The 18,737-nt window shown below is 40.9% G+C and overlaps 1 protein-coding gene across 1 annotated transcript in view; it reads left to right on the forward strand.

Annotated features, from left to right (window-relative positions):
• brinp2 (bone morphogenetic protein/retinoic acid inducible neural-specific 2) overlaps positions 1-18,737 on the forward strand; it is a 176,381-nt gene that overhangs the window by 148,356 nt on the left and 9,288 nt on the right. The window lies entirely within an intron of this gene.

The raw sequence follows: 18,737 nt of genomic DNA on the forward strand, positions 1-18,737 counted from the left end.
GTCAGAAACAAAAGTGCCCGAGGCGGACGGAGAGGGGACAGGGGCAGGAAGACGTCCTGAAACAGACAAAAGCTCATCAGTGACGCTCAGTGTGCTATTTGCCTTCCTTGCGCGTACTTAAACGGCTTCCAGGCCTATCAACAGCCCAAGGGCAACAGCTCCGAGCTGACAAAAAGGCAGGCGGCAGCAGTTTATCTCTGAATGTTGCTCTGGGTGAGAAGAGGTGACGCTGTGGCTCTACAAGGCAGAACCTTTTAGCTATTAATCCTTTAACACATGTAGAGGGGAGAAAAAGACAAGGCGAGGGAAGTAAATCAAGGTAGAGAGGAAGATTGAAGGGGAAGAAGACGAGGAGGGAGGACGTGAGATGAGAAACTGGAGAGAAGAAGTTTTGGAGACAAGTGAATGGCATTATTATTATTATTATGGAGAAGTATAGAAAATGAGGACAGGAAGTGGTAAAGAAGACACAAGAAAGACGAGAAGATGAGCAGATGAGGTCATTATTTAATATCCTTGTATTCTTCTTTTCACATTTCTCATCCTTCTGTTTTCTTTGTTTTACTCTCTGAGTGCCTTGCATGAAATAAACTCACCAAACATCAGGACCTGCGTTCTGGTTTTCTGGTTTAGTGATTTCTAGTTAAAAAACAACTCATTTTCACAGCTTCGACTTTCACAGCAGGCGTCCGCCCAGACAGACTCTTCTCTCACCTTCCCTTTGATCTGTGAGGGGGTTACCATGACAACCATGGTAGTGTCCAAAGGTATGTTAGCGTGAGCGGTAAGCAGCAGGTTCCTGCTCCGTCCCTACTGTTTTTTTTAGGACCTGTGGGTCCTCAATGATAACCTGCAAAGCCGCACATGGGTGTGGTCTACATTCACTGTGGTCTGCTCCGGTTTTTACTCTTGATCCCAAACTTCAGTTTCTCCCCAAGTGTTGAGGAAAGACTGCCCCATGTTTCCCTGCAGATACAGATAAGAGGAGTAAAGAGGAGGAGAACAAAGTGTGTCTGGTTCCCCCGTGGGGGAGTCTTTTAATGAACACACTTATCGCTCTGCCCGCCTCGCTTCCTCGGACGACACGGAGACGACCTCTGTGAGGCGGTAACGAAGGCGGGAAAGATGGAGGTGATGTGAGGATATAACCCGCTCACCAGGAGCATGCGTCGCTGTTGTTGCTGATGTTTCTGACACTTGATGATGTCATGATGTATATGTTGTTGTAAATGATAGAAATAGCTAGTTTTTACGATTTCAAGCGAGAAGAATTATCGTATTTTTTTTTCTTTTTTCAAAAGTTAGAAAGACAATTGTCTATGAGAAGGACAGCAGCAAAAGGGAAAAGGAAGGTAGTGAGACTGTGATGCTGTGATGTACGGCTGGGAGACATTGGCACTGTCTAAAAGACAGGAAAGCTTATTTTCATACTTACAACCATGAGCAGTCGCCCCCTGATGGTTAATGGTCTGTATTTATCAAGCGTTTTCTCGTCTAATGACCACTCAGAGTGCCTTAAACTACAGTTTTTGCCAATCACCTTTTCCCACACATTGACATTCACTCGTTCATACAGCATGCATGTGCTTTTAATATCACATCTAATATCTGTCATAGCCATACCCTGTTCTGAGTCATCTTTAGACAGTTGCTTGTAGTCAAAACTCATTAAAACTCAGATATAACACACTTTGAGTCTGTGAATCAGTTGAAAGTCTCACAGAGCGTGCGTGTGTGTGTGTGTGTGTGTGTGTGTGTTTGTCTCTTTCTTGCTGTGATGTGTTGTTGGCCTGAGTGGCTGGACCAAGGAGCTGTGACATCATGATCCTCCAGAGACTCAATTATAGAACACACACACACAGTCATTGAATGTCATGTCAATGTGTGTGTGTCTCACAGCTGCCTATGACCACGCAGACAGGCCCTCCAGTTAATGAGGTGCTCATTAACAAGCTCTTACAGCCAAAAGCAGATTTTCTGTCCCCTTCTTGGGTCCCTGTAAAGTTCATCCTCCGTGGAACGAGCTTGTATGAAGAAATGAATACTCAAACAGACGTCATTTATTCTGGCGAGGGTCTGCCGTGTGTACGAAATAACACGTATTAGCCCTTTAGCCCGATCTGAGGAGGAGAATCAATGAGGTAACCCTCGTTTAAGTATAAGCAAATTCATTCATTCAAGGCGTTTGCGTGATTTCAGGGTCAACCTGAAGCAGTGTTTTGGTTTGAGTGCGTGGTTTGATTTTTTTTTTTAGTTTTTCAGAATAAAGTATTTGACCTTGAGGTGACCGTTGAAAGCAAGCATGAGCCAGAATTTTTCAGGCTATTGAGAAATCATGAAAGCGTCACGCGTGCTCGCCGTGTTCCTGCGTCAGTGAACAGATCACATGGAACTGCAAGCAGAAGAAATTCGATCTCCCAGTGCCATGACAACATAAAACCTGGGTAATTGATTTTTAATTTTCATTCTTTAAAAATTGCTTTCACATTTATTTATAATGCGCGCTTTCAAGGAATTATATCATTTAGTCTTCATGGTAATGGGTTGTGCTCCCGTTCACGGAGAGAGGAGGAGAGACAGAGCGCCTGGCTGAGAGGATAAAAGCCAAATAATCAATACGTTCATGAAAATGTAATATTTTTGTTCTTTGTTTTCTGTTAGCTGGAGGGTCAGCGTGTGTCTCTCCGTAATGACCCGAGGGTTTTAACTAATGGTGCTCTTTTGTTAATTTTTACAAATGCCACAGAAAAATGACAGGCACAAACATTTCACTTTGCACACACGTGTCTCCCCCCTCCTCCTCCTCCTCCTCCTGTCCCTCATCAACTCCTTCTGTGATGTCATCCCCTTTAATAACCCTTCAGCTCTGCTCCCCAGGGCCTCCTCCACACTGCTTAGCCATACCTTACAGAGAGAGCGGTGTGATGTGTGGCTTTACTCTTGTTCTGGCCCCAAAGAGCATTTGCTGAGCTGCCTTTAACCACGTCTCTGAGGTGGATGGGCACTAAAACTTACCTCAGTGGCACCATCTCATGGAAACACATCAGCCGTATACTGTCCGTCTACTGCCCGTATATTTTCGTCCGTCCTAAAGCGCTCTATAGTAAGCAGTCCCTGCCAGTTTCACTCAGCCAGGCGTTACTACTTGTCTCCTCACGGTGGCGCTGCTCAAATGAATGAGGAAAAACTTGAGTGGAAGTTACCTGGCTGAAGAAGAGGGAGTTTACGGCGGGATAATGGCGGAGAAAGCTACGTCAGTACATACTTGTTCTCTATGTTGTGAATAAATAGAGAAATTGTCTATCTATCTGTCTATCTGTCTATCTATCTATCTTTATATCCATACATTTTGTCGGGTGACATTTTAAGCACAAAGGCTCCTCCTCATATAGATGAATACTGACTCTTTATCTGTGGTGGTTTTTCTGTTAGACAAACAAAGACAAAGGATTTGAGGCATGCTGAATATTTACTTACATGGAGTCCTACAGTTGATTATCATTGAGAACGTATCGGCAGTTTGAGGAAACGCCTTTGTGGTAAAAAAAAAGAAGAAATAAATAAATAACGTCCTCTAACTGAGGCTTTTTAGGTGTCCAGATCTTTTCCTTTTTTATTTTTACTTTACTGCCACAACTGTGAAAAGGGACTGGTTTTACTGCTGTGGACGACTGCGGCACTTTCCCCAGAGCACTTCACCATTTTATGTCCCGAAGCTCAGATCATTTTCCCATTTCTGCCCTTCACCCTCTCTGTAGTGCTGCCCCCTTTATTTGATTAGAGTAGATTGAATTTATTTTGCACAAGAAATTTTATTTTTATTTTTATTTTAAGTAGCTACTGTTCCAGAACGTCCAGACGTCCACTGGATTTCTTATAAATGTCTCTACCTAAATAGAAAATTGCAATAATGCATAATAAATATAATAATATGTCCATGCTACGACATGCATTCATTAACTCACTTATTGTCGTCACTGAAACAACTGTCATTTTCAAAACTGGTGCTAATTTGGAGGTTTATTAATTAATTACACAATAATATGTCAGTTGTCAGTTTGTGTGGAGAACATTTATATTTATATTTGTGTTATTTCAGTATCGCATAAACAAACATAGTTGGTTGAAATGTAAATATCAATTTGATATAGTATAAGTATATGTATTGAGATTAATATTATATATTAATATTAATATATTATATAATATAAAGATAAAATAAAATAATCCTTTATTAATCCCACAATGGGGGACTTTTAAGTCAATGTATTGGTAACAAATAATAAATGTGCATTTTAACAGCTATGAATGTACAATATAGAAAAATATGGACTATTAAGATAAGAAAGAATAGAATACACAATATAGACATTGAGTAACAGAATACATACCGTATATATAGCATGAGTGTAATACCTGGTGATATAGCTGTTTCAGATTATTCGATATTGATGATGTATGGTCTAGAGACAGTGGCACTGAGGAAAAAACAGGAAGCAGAGCTGGAGGTAGCAGAGATGAAGATGTTGAGGTTCTCTTTGGGAGTGACGAAGATGAATACGATCAGGAATGAGTCAATCAGAGGAACAGCACATGTTAGATGTTTTGGAGATAAGGTCAGAGAAGCCAGAATGAGATGGTTTGGTCATATACAGATGAGGAATAGTGAGAATATTGGTAGAAGGATGCTGGGGTTGGAACTGCCAGGCAGGAGGTCTGAGGAAGACCAAAGAGAAGGTTTATGGATGTAGTGGAGGAGGACATGAGGTTGGTTGTGTGAGAGAGGGGGATACAGAGAACAGGGGGATGGAGGAGGTTTATTTCGCTGTGGCGACCCCTGAAGGGAGCAGCTGAAAGGAAAAGAAGAAGAAGAAGAAGTAGAATGATTTTTACTATAAAAGATCAGACAGTTAAAGACTTTAAAAATGTTGCCCCTGAAAGAATGTAGAAGAAACCAGAAAACAACAAAACTTTTTTTTCCAAATCTAAATCAGAGACGTTCATCATCAATTATGCGTTGTGTCTCAAAGAATCTGATTTAAGGACATAATCCAAGTCCCTCATCGATACATTTCCATCCACTGCCTGGTGCACCATGAGCCAAAGTTGTGAAAAGACAGCTTGAACAGTTAGTGTCTCAATGAGCCCGTTGGCTGCCGTGTCATTAATGAAGCGGCTTATTCATTAAGCAGTTTATATCTGTTGACATGAGTCAGCAGCTCGGTCATTACACTGTGATGTTCACCTTTGATTGCACACCAGATGACACTGGCTATTTATAACCCCTCATTACTCACCTCGGTGCTGACATCTTATTGGTCGGCGGTAATTGGAACCACATTTGCAATTCATAGATTCACAATGGGCTCCACACTGGGATTTTGTTCAATTATTTCCCTAGCTGCGTGCAAAAGGTTAGGTGTTAAGTGTTGGAGGATAGAGGTTTGGCCTCGAACTAACCAGAGCCACATCCCACATCTCTCACTGTGGTCCTCAGCCAATCGTCTCTAACCTGACGCTCCTCCTGACCCTCTGCAGGAAGCAAAGTCATCCCCATCCGTTGCCCGCCTTCACTTTGCCCTCGGCTCCAAACCTCTGAGGTGTCTTGCGGGCCAACTTTAAACTCTTCTTCTAGTCCGACGCAGCACGAGAACAAAGATGTGTAGCTCGCATGTAGCTTTGCCGTAGGACATGATGTGGTTGGCAGCACCGATGCGTTGTGGTTCAATAAAAAAAAAGGAGGCTAAACTTAGCACGGGAGAGATCTGGTTACGTGAAACATCAACATACCGGTTACAATCACAAGTGAGGGGGATGATGTATGAAAGCAGGAAAGGGGGATTTTGTGTGTGCTTGTGTTTTTATTGCTCTCCACACAAGGCTCTTACAGAGGCAACGTGTGTGCATCTGTGTCTTTTATTGCTTCATTGTCTTTGAGCGCGAGGCTCGGCCCGGGGATTCCTGTGGACATTTTTGTTAAAGCCTTATTATCATGCCACGGTTGGAGGTTAATAAAAATAAATCCCACACAACACACAAACACACACATGAAGCAGCATATAACTGGGAAGGTATAGCAAGTGAGAGCTCCCACCACTTGTGCTCAAAGCAGTGGTAATTTAAGAGCACAGCATGTAAGAATCACGAGGTGAATGCTCCCAAGGATTGAAAGGAGCAAAATGGCTGTCTTCAGGCGTTCTTCAGCTTATTCTCCACCGAGTCAGTCCAGACAGACGGTGAAGGCGGTGCTTTCAGAGAACACGAGAAATACATTTGAAAGAAAGGAAAAAGGGAGACACACAGTATGACTAACAGCTGAAAGGCCCTTGATATCACTGAACAAATGAATGACTTGAACGTTTTGTACTGTAAGAGCTGCAGCCTTCGGGCTGACTTCATCAAAAAAAAAACAATTTCCCACCAGGACTATATGTTCTGGAGCGAGCGAGCGGGTTTTAATCAAGGTTCCACAGCGTTTGAGGAGGGACTGCACTTCTGCATTGATAGCTTTAGTGTATTATTACGTCTATAAAGAGGGACTTGAATGAAAGTATCTTAACAGTAGTAATACTTAGTAGTAAAGGGTAGTATAAGTCCTAAAGTATAACGACTGTACTTGAGTATCAAAAGACTCAAGTTTTGAATGAAAATGAAAGTGAGGAGTTAGAATGGAACGACAGCAGCTCAGTGGTAGAGTGAGTCGTCTTTCAACTGGAAGGTCGTGAGTTTCACTCCCGGCTCGTCTTTGGGCAAAACACTCAACCCCACGTTGCTCCTGACAAGCTGTGCCGGTAGCACGTGAATGGGTGAAACTGTCAGTGTAAAACATAGTCATTAAGATTAGAAAAGCACCATTTAAATACAGAGTCAAATTTGCTATATAGATAACAAAGTAAAGTACATATATGTACATTTTGTACTTACAAAGTATTTATTTAAGTTTTTAATACTACTGAGGTACATAAAGGTCACTATATAAAGAAATATAACTCAAAAACAAAATAATTTTACAAATGACTGCAGCTTGTGTCCAGTCACTGAAATCACATGCTTTTTTTTTTCTCTATTTTGATATATTTTCATTTCTTTGATGATATTTTGACCTGTGACGACGGCACTTTTGTGGTCAGGTGAAATTGTGATCTTGATAAAATAAAATAAAAAATAATAAAATATTATATAAATGTTATATATTATATAATCTAAAATATTTTTAGCAGTAGAATCCACTTCTGAAACTGTTTGTGGAGCCTCTTGATGCTGCAGTATAAAATTGTGCAACAGCAAGGGTCTGAAGTCTGAATGTAACAGACATCAATACACTTTTTAAAAGTTACACACTACAGCTTTAAACATAAATTGCAAAAACAAAAAGTCTCCTCATCAGATATAATTACTATATACAATTACTATATGTTCCTTAGGGCTTTTCTAAGTCTTACTTATAAAAGAGCTTTAATTCTCCATGTGACATCTTGAATAAAATAAAGTTTAAATATTTTTGGGGGGATTTTGGTCCAGAAACATGCACAATATGATGCTGTCCACTGATTTTTCAACATAGTCTGACATTTTACAGACTGAACAAGTACTCGATGACATCGAGAACATTGATTTACGAAAGTAATTATTAGTTGCAGCCCTAATTACAATATTAGTAAGTTTCATTGTTCCATTGGAGCTGCCCTCCCTGCTCAATACCCTACTGACGCGATTGGCCTTTTTCACCTTCACGCGTACAAACAAACTGGCCCATAATGCCAAAGGTGTAAGAACATAAACAGCAAAGCAATGTCATAACTTGGGATTGTTTGCAGCTTGAGTGGGTGACTCGTTAAAATCCATCTGCCCACAGTCAAACGCAGCCCGGGCCCATCTGGGTTCCTTTTTGCTCTCCGAGACCTTGGGGAATATCCAGGGGATAATTTATTAGGTGCAAACCATCAGACCCCACAACGGTTTCCCCGTTAATCTGTGAGGTCTTAATCTGCTGAGGAGCGCCTCACACTGGTTAAGTGGAGGTTGACCATGGTTCGCCACCGCTGTGCGTGTGTCCTCCATGTATCCTTTATTGATATCGAGGAGGCTGCTGCTGTAGGCCATGCAGACGAATGAAATCAAAGATTATCGTGTGGTGTAGCCTTGCTCACAGATTAAAAAACATAATAATTTATGAAGACAAAGTTTCCTTTGGGAAAAGAGAATTCACTCATATACAATGCATGCAACTACACCATTATCTTTAATTGAAGGTTAGCTAAGGATGGAAGATGTAATTAAATGATATTTTTAAAATCTCTAGCTGGCACTCGCGGTTTATATCATATAAAGGTTGTCATATTGATTCAATTTTGCCAGTGTTGGTAACTTAGCAACATGTCACAGAGACGGAGAAGTAAGCTAATTATGGGCTGAGTTAGATGTGGTTTTGAATGATTTGTCGTCAAACAGTCAATCCAACAGCCACATCTCCTTTATCATTCAGTTCCGTTAGAATATCCAGTATAGGATAGAGTTACTATACTACTGTAGACATGTACACGCACTTGCAGCAACAATTATTTCATTATTAATCATGACATCAACTCGTCTGTTCATCGATTTATCAGTAAAACAATCACTCTGGTTCTTAGCTTCTAAAATGTGAATATTTTCTGGTTTCTTTGCTCCATCTCACAAAGAAGTCGTTAAAAACTCACTGTGAAGGACACAAGGCGACCAAAAAAAACACATTTTAATGCTGGATGTGTATGGAGTCTTTGTTGTGCCAGCACTGAAGGCGAAAGTGTTCCAACCTGCTGTGAATGGTCTGTCACAGTCTCCTGCATCCCACTGTCAGGGTAGTGGCAATAAATCCTATAAATGAGTATAACAGCAAAAGCTTTTGTTCAGGCTCATTTCCACTCTCTGCATAAAGTGTGTTATTGTCGCCTTTGCCAAAAAGAAGAAATGGTTGGATGTAACATCTTGTGGTTCTGTTGTCAGGGGTTTTAAACATTAATGTTGGGGTGTAGGCAGGATATTTTGGGCCTCATTGAACAATAATTCAATCATAAACTTTTTGGAGAATGTAAAATAAGTTATCTAGAGAAGAAGTTTGCACTTCTTCTTGCCTCTTTGTCCACTTGTGAAGGAATTGTGGTCTTTAGTGAGGGAGAAATGAACCAATCACCCAACAGTTCAGATGTAGAGGATGCTCTTATTGGCTGATCAGCTGTCATACCTATGTCTGTCCATGCTGTCGTCTTCTAAACATTGGTATTTAATGACCTGCTGATGAGATTCAATCAAAACTTTTTTTCCACACAGGGACATTTGATTTGTAACACAAATCTTAATGTACCCTAGTGTGAGTACTTTGTTTGCAATGTTGTGTGTAATGAAGCTAAATACTTTTTTTTAGTAAGTTTATGTTAAAAAAACTCTCGACATTTTTACTTCATCATTTGGAAGAAAAAAAAAGCTGAAAGCATTAGTTTCCATGTGACGTGAGCAGTCGCTTTAGACTGAGACAAAGTGAAACTTTAAGAAAGACCTACAGCTGCAACTAACGATTATTTTCGTAATCGATTGATCTGTTTATTATTTTCACAATTAATTTAGTAAATCGTTCGGTCCATAAAATGTCAGAAAACGTTTGTCAAACCTGGAAATGATGATGTCTTGTTATGTCCACAAACCAAAATGATTCACTTTTAATGATTTATTTGTGGAGCAAAGACATGAAGAAACGATACACATTTAAGAAGCTGAAAGAATCAGAAATCTTGTTTTAATCGTGAAAAAAGCTTCAAACGATTAATCGAGTAATTGTTTCAGCTCTTCTTGTACCCATAAAATACATTCCCAACCCCTTAACCTCACCTCAGCCCTCACAACTAAATTCTAAAACCTAATCCAGAATGTCCTCACTACTATAGATATACATGCACACACACACACTAGCTGCAACAATTATATGATTATTCATCAATTATTACATCAGTCATCAACTATTTATCTATCTCTCTGTTTGTTAAACAACTAAAACAACTTTTCTCTGATTTTTCAGCTTATTGAATGTGATTGTTTCTGTTTAGTTTCTTTTCTCCAAATCGTAAAAGACGTCATTAAAACTGAATATTTGTCGGTTTGTGGACAAAACAGGACATTTGAGAACATCATAGTTTTGAGGTTTGGGAAACACAGATCAATATCTTTCTACATGTTTGTGGACTGAACAAGAAATAGATGAATGATTATAAAAATTAGAGAGTAAGTCCAATAAAAACATAGTAACGGGAGATTAAAGGAAGTGTATGTAGGCACAGAAGGTTAACCAAAATACTTGTTGTAAACAACTGACTTTTTAAACACCGTCTACAGAGACAGCAAACCTGAGTTGGATGTGTAAGGCATTCCACATTTTAGGGGCTCGGTCAGGTTTTTAGATCGAGAGAAGGTTTTGGCTGTCAGATCTAAGAGAGTGTGCGCGGGTGTGTCGGGGTGAATTAAGTCTGCCATGCAAAATAATTGTTAGTTAGAGCTCTAACACCCATGTAGACCTGCACACACACTGACTCTGCCTGACAGTGAATCCCCACATCCTTCATTCAAACACTGTCTAATTTAACAGATCTGCAGGCAGTAAAACACCACAGTGTCTCGTCTTCACACAATATCTCAATCACGGTGCTTGTCAGGGGGAAGTGAACCCATAATGCTCTCCTGTTCTTTAATGGCTGCTGTTAAAATATCCTTGAGAAGATTTCAGCCGCTCACAGAAAACTACATTTTACTGCCACAGCCTCTAACAGTGTGGAACAGAGCATCGTTGAATGGCGCATACCGTGTGTCTTCTGTCCACCTTCCATAGATAAATGTGCTGGAAACGAGTGATCCCCCTCAGGTGGAAGCAGCCAACACCCCCCCCCTCCCTCTGGTGTTAACCTGAATCTATTATCCATTACTCGTCTCTCGGCAGGAGTCAGGAAGGTGTAGTCCATCTTCTGGCAGCGATGCTAAAGGTGCACTGGCCTCATAAGGTGTTTGTTTCAACAAGGGAAGGCCGAGTTTGACCTGGAGGAAAATACAGAGCCACGGTTTTCTAATAGATCCTATATAAAAGTGGATACAGTCTTCCAGTCTCCAGGTAACCTGGAATTTTCAATGTCTTTATTAGCCTAATGTCTGTAAACAGAACCGTTTAGTCTAATTTGTTAGCGCTATGTCTTCCTCTTTAGCACATGATGTGACATTTGTAAATTTTGTTCCCATTTTGAAGAAAATAGATGATAAAACACAACAGATATGAGTGGACACTGTGACACTGACATTGGAGCCTGGTCGCAGGTGATGTTTGTGAACTTCTGGTTTCAAAATTTAAAAGTGGAGTTTGTCTGTCAGCAGGAAGTGTATGTTCACATTTCATTTACAGTTTATGGATTTTTACATGCAGATATGAGTAGGATTTCTGAGGCTCACTGGGTCGACTTAAAGTTTGAAAATGGCAAAAGGAAAACAATGAGCAATCATGAAAGTGGTTTTCATCATCCCCGTGTTTCCATTTCAACCAATGTCGCGACAAGCACATAAAACATGTGGCACACCTGTAGATATGTGAAGCATGAGCTCAGACATTTTCAAGCAACCGGTCAAACAACAAGAACAGCGTGTGCAACAACACTGTCGAGAAATGTCGCTTTATAGAGGAAAAATCAGAAATGCCAAAAAAGGGAATGAGTCATTTGCCTTTCCTGTCAGTTTTACAGTTTATTTTGAAACACGTGCTAATTCTGGTATAAAAGAGGCCACGAATTAAAGCAAAGAACCACCAAGAAAATCAGCTGCTTCTGTATCAGAAGCATCAGCCTTTAGCCGCAGAGTTTCCACCAAAGCTGCTACAGATCGCTCCGTGTAACGAACCATCTGGTGCATCAGGTAATAGCTGACAGCCACTGTGCGCTCCATCTGGATTATTAAATTGTGAATCTGATTTTAACAAGAGAGTGAGAAAATTGTCACTTTTTAAGTTAGTTAGAGACCTGGTGTCCCACAGTCTGTACAGCAGCCTTTATTCAGAGCTGGGGCGAACCGTATAGCGTGATTCTTGCCTAAATTCAATTGAAAAACTCTAGTTGCGTGTAAAGGACGTTACAATTTAGCGACAGTTTCTGTAATGTAGTGCTTTAATTTTATACCCAACATCGCATTTAAATGTAATTAAATGCATGGTGTTTTATATTGTCTTACCTGTGTCCTGTGAGAGCAATGATTTTACCTTTAAAAGATAGATAGATAGGTAGGTAGATAGATAGATAGATAGATAGATAGATAGATAGATAGATAGATAGATCTATCCGCTCCCTCACCAGCACGGGAAGAAGCCTCGTGCATCTTGTGTAATCAGGAAAAGACGCATTAAAAAAGAAAAAAAGAAGAAGTCTGTAATTATTTTTCTTGTCAGTCAACAGGCAGAATCAGGATATACACTTGTCCCCGGTGCTTATTCCAGCACCCTATAATATAGATACTTACACAAATAAACACATTCATATTCACACATGCACTGATACTGACAGTAATCATCAGTGGCACTGGATGGATTTACATAGTGAGGTTGAGATTGTGAAATAAGCCGTGGCATCAGTGTAAATCTCTGATTTTCTCTGTACACGCAGGCTGTCGTCGGTACACTCCGCTCCGCCCGAGACACTTCTGTCGAGCGTCGCGTGCGATGTTTGATCACGGTTCAACCGTAGTGACATTTCTGAGGCTCATCAATGCTGCGTTTATGTATGAAAGGAGATGTCGCGTCGAACCGTGCAACCGCCACTGCCCACATTCTTCAATGCGTCCCGTAAATCAGGGAGTCCCAAACACTGGATCGGGACCCTCAGGTAGGCCACAAGACCTTTCTTTGGTGGACCTTGAACACATTTGCTGATTCCTTTAAAAGTCATGGTCCTCAAAATTCGTCGTGGCTGTTGATTCTACAAAAGGGCCGTACAGTAAACAGTAAATTGTTGTAATTCGTAATAAATGCTTGCATTAGAAGTTAATATTTTAATGATGTCACTGGTAATCTACTTTGAAATCTATAACAGATTAAATAAGAAAAACTGAAGCTTTACTTTTATCGCAGATCAAATCGCACTCAAAATCTGTCAGAAAAAAAGACGTTCTTGAGTGACGTTATGCCGAATGGTTATGCGCAATTGATGCAATAATAATTATGCCAATTCTACGTTTAAGTGGCATTGTTTGACTTTTCAGATTAAAGCATTGCAGGAAACAACTCAACATTGTTGTGCTTTTTGCTAAAAGTACAAAGTAAGTAAAGATAAATAACTTTGGATTTAAATGAATGAATAGGAAGTGATGCCATGTTTGTGTCTGTTGGGTTCACTTCCTGTGAAATGAAAGCACATCCCTCACATCATATTCAGCAGAGTCGCTCCTTTAATCCCCGGTACGTCTGCAACTTGCACAACACAAGTAACATTTGCACTATCGAAATCCATCAGTCGTGAACAAATAAATGCTATATCATGCCTATTACTGGAGCTCTTTTACGCCTCCTCTGAGAAGCTGAAGAGAGAAAGCCATATTTCTCAGCCTCTCAGCCTCGTATGTCAAAACACAAGAGAAGATACAAGCTTCTCACAAACCCTGCAAGTAAAGGCAAAGTGGTGCCACTAATTAAGATTGATCCTTGGTGGCAGCTGACGGTACAACACCAAGGCAATTTTTATTTTCCGATTACAATCACCCTCTGGAGTCCAATAAGCAGACCCCCCCCCACTCATAGTATTTCTTCCATGACATATCACGCCTTTGCAGATATTGGTTTAGCAGAAAGAAATGTCGCCAATCTCTCACTTATGCTGTGGTTTCATATAAAAAATGGAATGTCAGTGAGTGCGTTTGAGATGTTAAGTGGAAATCTGTCACTACATGGATTCATACGCGTGTGTTACAGTGTCAGGACTCACGGGGGGGGAAACATCTGGGTGTCACACAGCTGATGCCACACCAGTGTAACATTGTCTGTTTGTCGGTTTCAGTCGAAGTGAGTTGCAATTCTCCGGCTTAAAGAAAAAGCCATGGCCTCCCCCTGCAGCAATGCCTGACATGGAGGGAATTGGTCTGTCACTCTTTCTCTCTCTCCATTTGTATTCCACTGAAAAGCTGGAGCTTAGAGATTCAGGTTAGGAATTTGAATGAGAGCTGTTAGTACACGGAGTCCTGTGTGAGCACCGGGGTGACTGACGCTGCAGAGCACCATGGATGGATAACACTTTTAGGAAGCGTCTTTCAGTCTTCATATCCTGGCAGAAAGAGTTTTTGTAAAACCACTGATGTTTAAGGAAGAAGTCCTGCACACTGGCACGTCTTGTGTAATGTGTAGTAATTAAGCCCCTATTTCACCTATGGTCCCAGCTCCACCCCTCGCATCGACGCACCTCGGCACGGTTTAGGTTGGTTTTCCACTACAAAATAGTCTACTCAACGTGGGCGGAGTCATCACTGCCGTGACTTGTAAAGCAGTTGTTTTCAGTGTAAATGAATCATTAGAATCAATATTTGTTCAGTGCTGTCACTAAATACGCCAGACTCCTCTGTTAAATATTAAGATTTTAGACAATTCCGTGATAATCATTGGAGATTAACCCACATTTTTACGAATTTTAAGTCTTTTTAACTGATCTAGAGTTCGGCATTGTTCGGCTTGATTCTTGCGTCGGATGTGTCTTCCGGTGACGGCACTCCATTGACCAATCAGTGGCCGGCAGTCTGGCGATGTCACGCACAGTATCGCCTTAGCTCACTTGGAACCATGCCAGAGAAGAAACTAAAAATAGTACTTTGAGTCATTTAAGTGTTTTTATTGTCATTAATCAAAACACTTAAGTGACAGACCTGAGAGTCTGAGATCGAGTTTAGACGAATCCACCAAACCCGGCATTTTGGAAGCCGTAAAATGCTCTCAAAGATGATCATCAATGATGACGTCATAGCTCCACCTCCTGCTCTTGTATTCGCGGTCCCCATCTGTGTCACTGACGTCGTCCTCTTCTTGTGTCTGGAGTTTGTACACATGCATGCATATTATCCATGTTTGGTGTATTTCTGAGGCAGCGTTACAGCGCCACATGCAGGCCTCGCATAATGTGCTACAACCTTTTGAATAATTTCACTCCGGTATGAAGATGTTTCTTGAAATGATGTTTTGTAAACCGAAAGAGATTGTAAAGGCAAAGTTTCCTTGAATATAAGAAAGCACATGCTCACAAGTTATAATACAGGGGAGTGATAGTGTGAGTCAAACATAAACTCCTCCTGGCGTCAGTATCGTGTGAGCAAAGCCTGCTGCATGGCGCCTTTAATGTGTCAGAGCATCTTTGAAGTATATGGAGATTTTAGCTCAGCTCTACCCAACCCTCGCTTTTCCACCCAGCCCGCATCAATGGACAATGAAAAAAAAAAAGCGAGAGCGATTGCTGCATTCGCCAGAAGATATTCCCAACTCAACGCCTTATTTTCTGTCACGTTTGCAACCGAGCTAAAGGCACAGAGGGAGACGGATGATTATTGAAGTTGTTGTTGCGAGAAATCATGTGGGATTTAATGAGAGGATCGTCACTTAGATGTGACTGACAGGCCGGGGCACTGCACAGGGAAGTGGAAAAAAAAAAAAAAAGACATCTTAAGAGAGAAGATGAGGTGTTCCACACACCAGCGCTCACCGCTACATATGGCAGGTAGCTACAAACCCATCAATTCTAATTCCAGCTGTGACAGAGATGCTGTGACAGTGACTATGTACAAGGGTTACAATTGATTTATGCCCATCTGTCTGATAGATTTCTATTTATTTATTTGATATTATACACAGCCAGTGTGGAAGTGCTACACACGCTGAAGATAATGACTTTAGAATGGAAGAGGTCACTGAAGTTTGAGTCCGAGATTGGTAGGAGTGACTACTTTATATTCACTTTATGCCACTCAATGTCCTTAATATAGTTTCCCACTCTTAAAGGTACAGTGTATGAAATTGAGCAACATTTATTGGTCATTGGTGATTGTTTTAAATTTCGCTATTATGACTTTTTATCTCAGGATTATGACTTTTTAATCTCACAGTTACGATTTCTTAATCTCAGCATTATGATTTTTTTTTTTATCCCAGAACTGTGACTTTTTAAACTCACAATTGTGATTTTTTTTTTTTTATCTCACAATTATGACCTTTTTTTGGCACTTTCCCCTGCATCAAAGTCTTTAAACTAAACTATTAAAATAAATCATGAAACAAACGACCTGCAGGCAGGACACAGGAGCTGCTAGTGTTAATGCTGCCTCGTTTGTGTTCAAAAGGATTTCAGACACTAAAGTCACAAAATGACACAATTAAACATACCGATGAGACAACAGTGGATCTGCCCACCACGATGTTAATTAGCTGATTCTCCTCTCTGGACTTTTAAGTGTTGAGTTTACAAAGAGGCACAAATTAGTTTGTTTCAGCACCAAAAGAGACCTTAGAGACCTTTGTCGCCATGGTTACAATAAGGAAGACGTGATGAAGCAAGATGAGGAGAGGGGAATACGTTATAAAGTTACAGCCGTGATGAATCCACGGCTTTCTTTTCAAAGTGAGGTGATCAACAAAGACCAAAGGCTTTGACAGTCTTAACGAACACTGGTTGTAATACGTCCAAAAAGCAGTATAGCACTATAGATTCTTCATTTCCCACAACGCTGTGACTTTTTAGCCTCGTTGAATCCTTGCTCTGGCTTTTTCAATTTCCTTGTAAGGAGTTGAAAACGGCCCTCACTCAGGCTGCCAGTCACCGAGCTGCCGTCTTCGCTTGATGACGTTATGAATCACTAACTCAGCCCCAGAGATGGAGATTTCAGGCCCGGCACGGTCAGCCATCATAGAAACGACCCCTCCCTGGCCTCTTTATTGGAGTGATTTTGAGCGAGCCAAATTGTCCATAAATCCGGAACATGGGGTCATAAATGTCAGAAAAAGGGAGGAAAAACAGAGGGACAAATTTCTCCAGCATGATGGCAGTGCTGGTGATTACAGCGACGAGTGTGTGAGAACTGAGTTAGAGGGAGGGTTGACTGAGGACTGCTGAGAGAACGTGACTGGAGGAAAAAATGAATAAATGCGGGATGAGGTGGACAAACAAAGATGGATGTGTGTGTGTGCCGCAGTAAAGGACGCAGGCACGGCTCAGGTGAGCCAGGATTCCTGTTTTTCTGTCTCAACACTCTTCAGACATCATATTAAATGAGGGTGTCAAACATTTCCAGCAACTCCATCACCTTCAAAAAAGAACCGAACTATCACTTTAACATCGCCCTAATTCAGCGCCGTGTCAGCACGGAGAGCGGGGGACGTTACAGGAGAGATGAAGGAGGTGGGAGGAGCGAGAGAGTTCGAAGCTGACAGACAGGAACACACAGGGAGACACACACACACACACACACAACCCAACAGAGACGCTGAGACATCACCAACTTGCTCGTCCATAAGTAAAAGATCGTGCACAGAGAGAAGGATGGAGAGAGACAGAGCATTGTGTCATCGGGGATCACTGAGCACTGTAATAGGCTTGAGTCTTGTCAGTTGCTCTCAGCTCAGGTCGGCTTGGCTGCGGGGCTTCCCTGCTGTCTCTCTGCCAACAGCAGCACATGGGAATATTGTTCTCCGGCACAACAACACTCCTAAAAGCTCTCACTTAGCCGGCTTTGGAGGGGAAGAGAAATAATAGGTTTAAGTATCCTGGAGGGTTTTGCCCTGGTATAATATTTGTTCACTGGTTCATAATAAAAACTAAAATTATCTTTACCGCCGAACATTCCTGGCAAACGCGGCGCAGTGCACAAGCGGTGTCTAATGTGCCAACAATATTCTCAGTGCAATTTGTTCCTGTGTCGGAGATTCTACACTTACACGTGCGTGTGAAATTATTACGGTCTTTGAATTTCTCTCTTCACTGTTGCCGCACGGGGGATAGACGTCCGTGTATTTAGTGCAGGAATGTAGGAGGTGTTCCGACTAAAGCACCCATCAGGGAAAAGTAAAAAATGTTATTCTGAATAGTATTAGGCAAGAAAAAGGGAGGCAAGACTCCAGGAATTGTAGCTTATGATTCTTGTGTTCAATTCCAAGGAGTCTTTTCCTTGATAATAAAAGATATATAACAATAATCATATGTTTACTTTATCCTTGTCATGGTCTGGTGATGTTCATTGTGTTTCAAAGCTGGATGCATCAACAGTCGGATGAATTTACTAAACGCAGACATGACGTAAACTTCCACTCACAAAGTTACACAAATAAAATCTGAATAAATTCACTGACGACGGCAGCAGCAGCCTAATACAATCAGAGACACAGAGACGAGACAGACCACTTACTTCATTTTTAATAGAAAAGTCTGAAAAGCAGACGGGAAAAAAAGCCAGAGACATAACGTGTATATCTACCAATGAATGTTGCCACAAAGACACAAGCACGGAAGAGGAGGATCGATATTTAACAATAATAAAACATGAAGAATATAGAACGGAACATCACACAAGTAGGAATAATACACATAATATTGAGTTATAATGAGCTCTTTGTCTTCCATATTACGTTCCATATCAACACAGATGCTTTTATTTTGAAATTCTGTGAAATATCGTCATAAATGTTGTTATTATGAAAATGTGATGGAATATCTTGATATAAT

The sequence above is a fragment of the Solea senegalensis genome, linkage group LG1 (genome assembly GCF_019176455.1).
Source record: "Solea senegalensis isolate Sse05_10M linkage group LG1, IFAPA_SoseM_1, whole genome shotgun sequence".
Classification (NCBI taxonomy): Eukaryota; Metazoa; Chordata; class Actinopteri; order Pleuronectiformes; family Soleidae; genus Solea; species Solea senegalensis.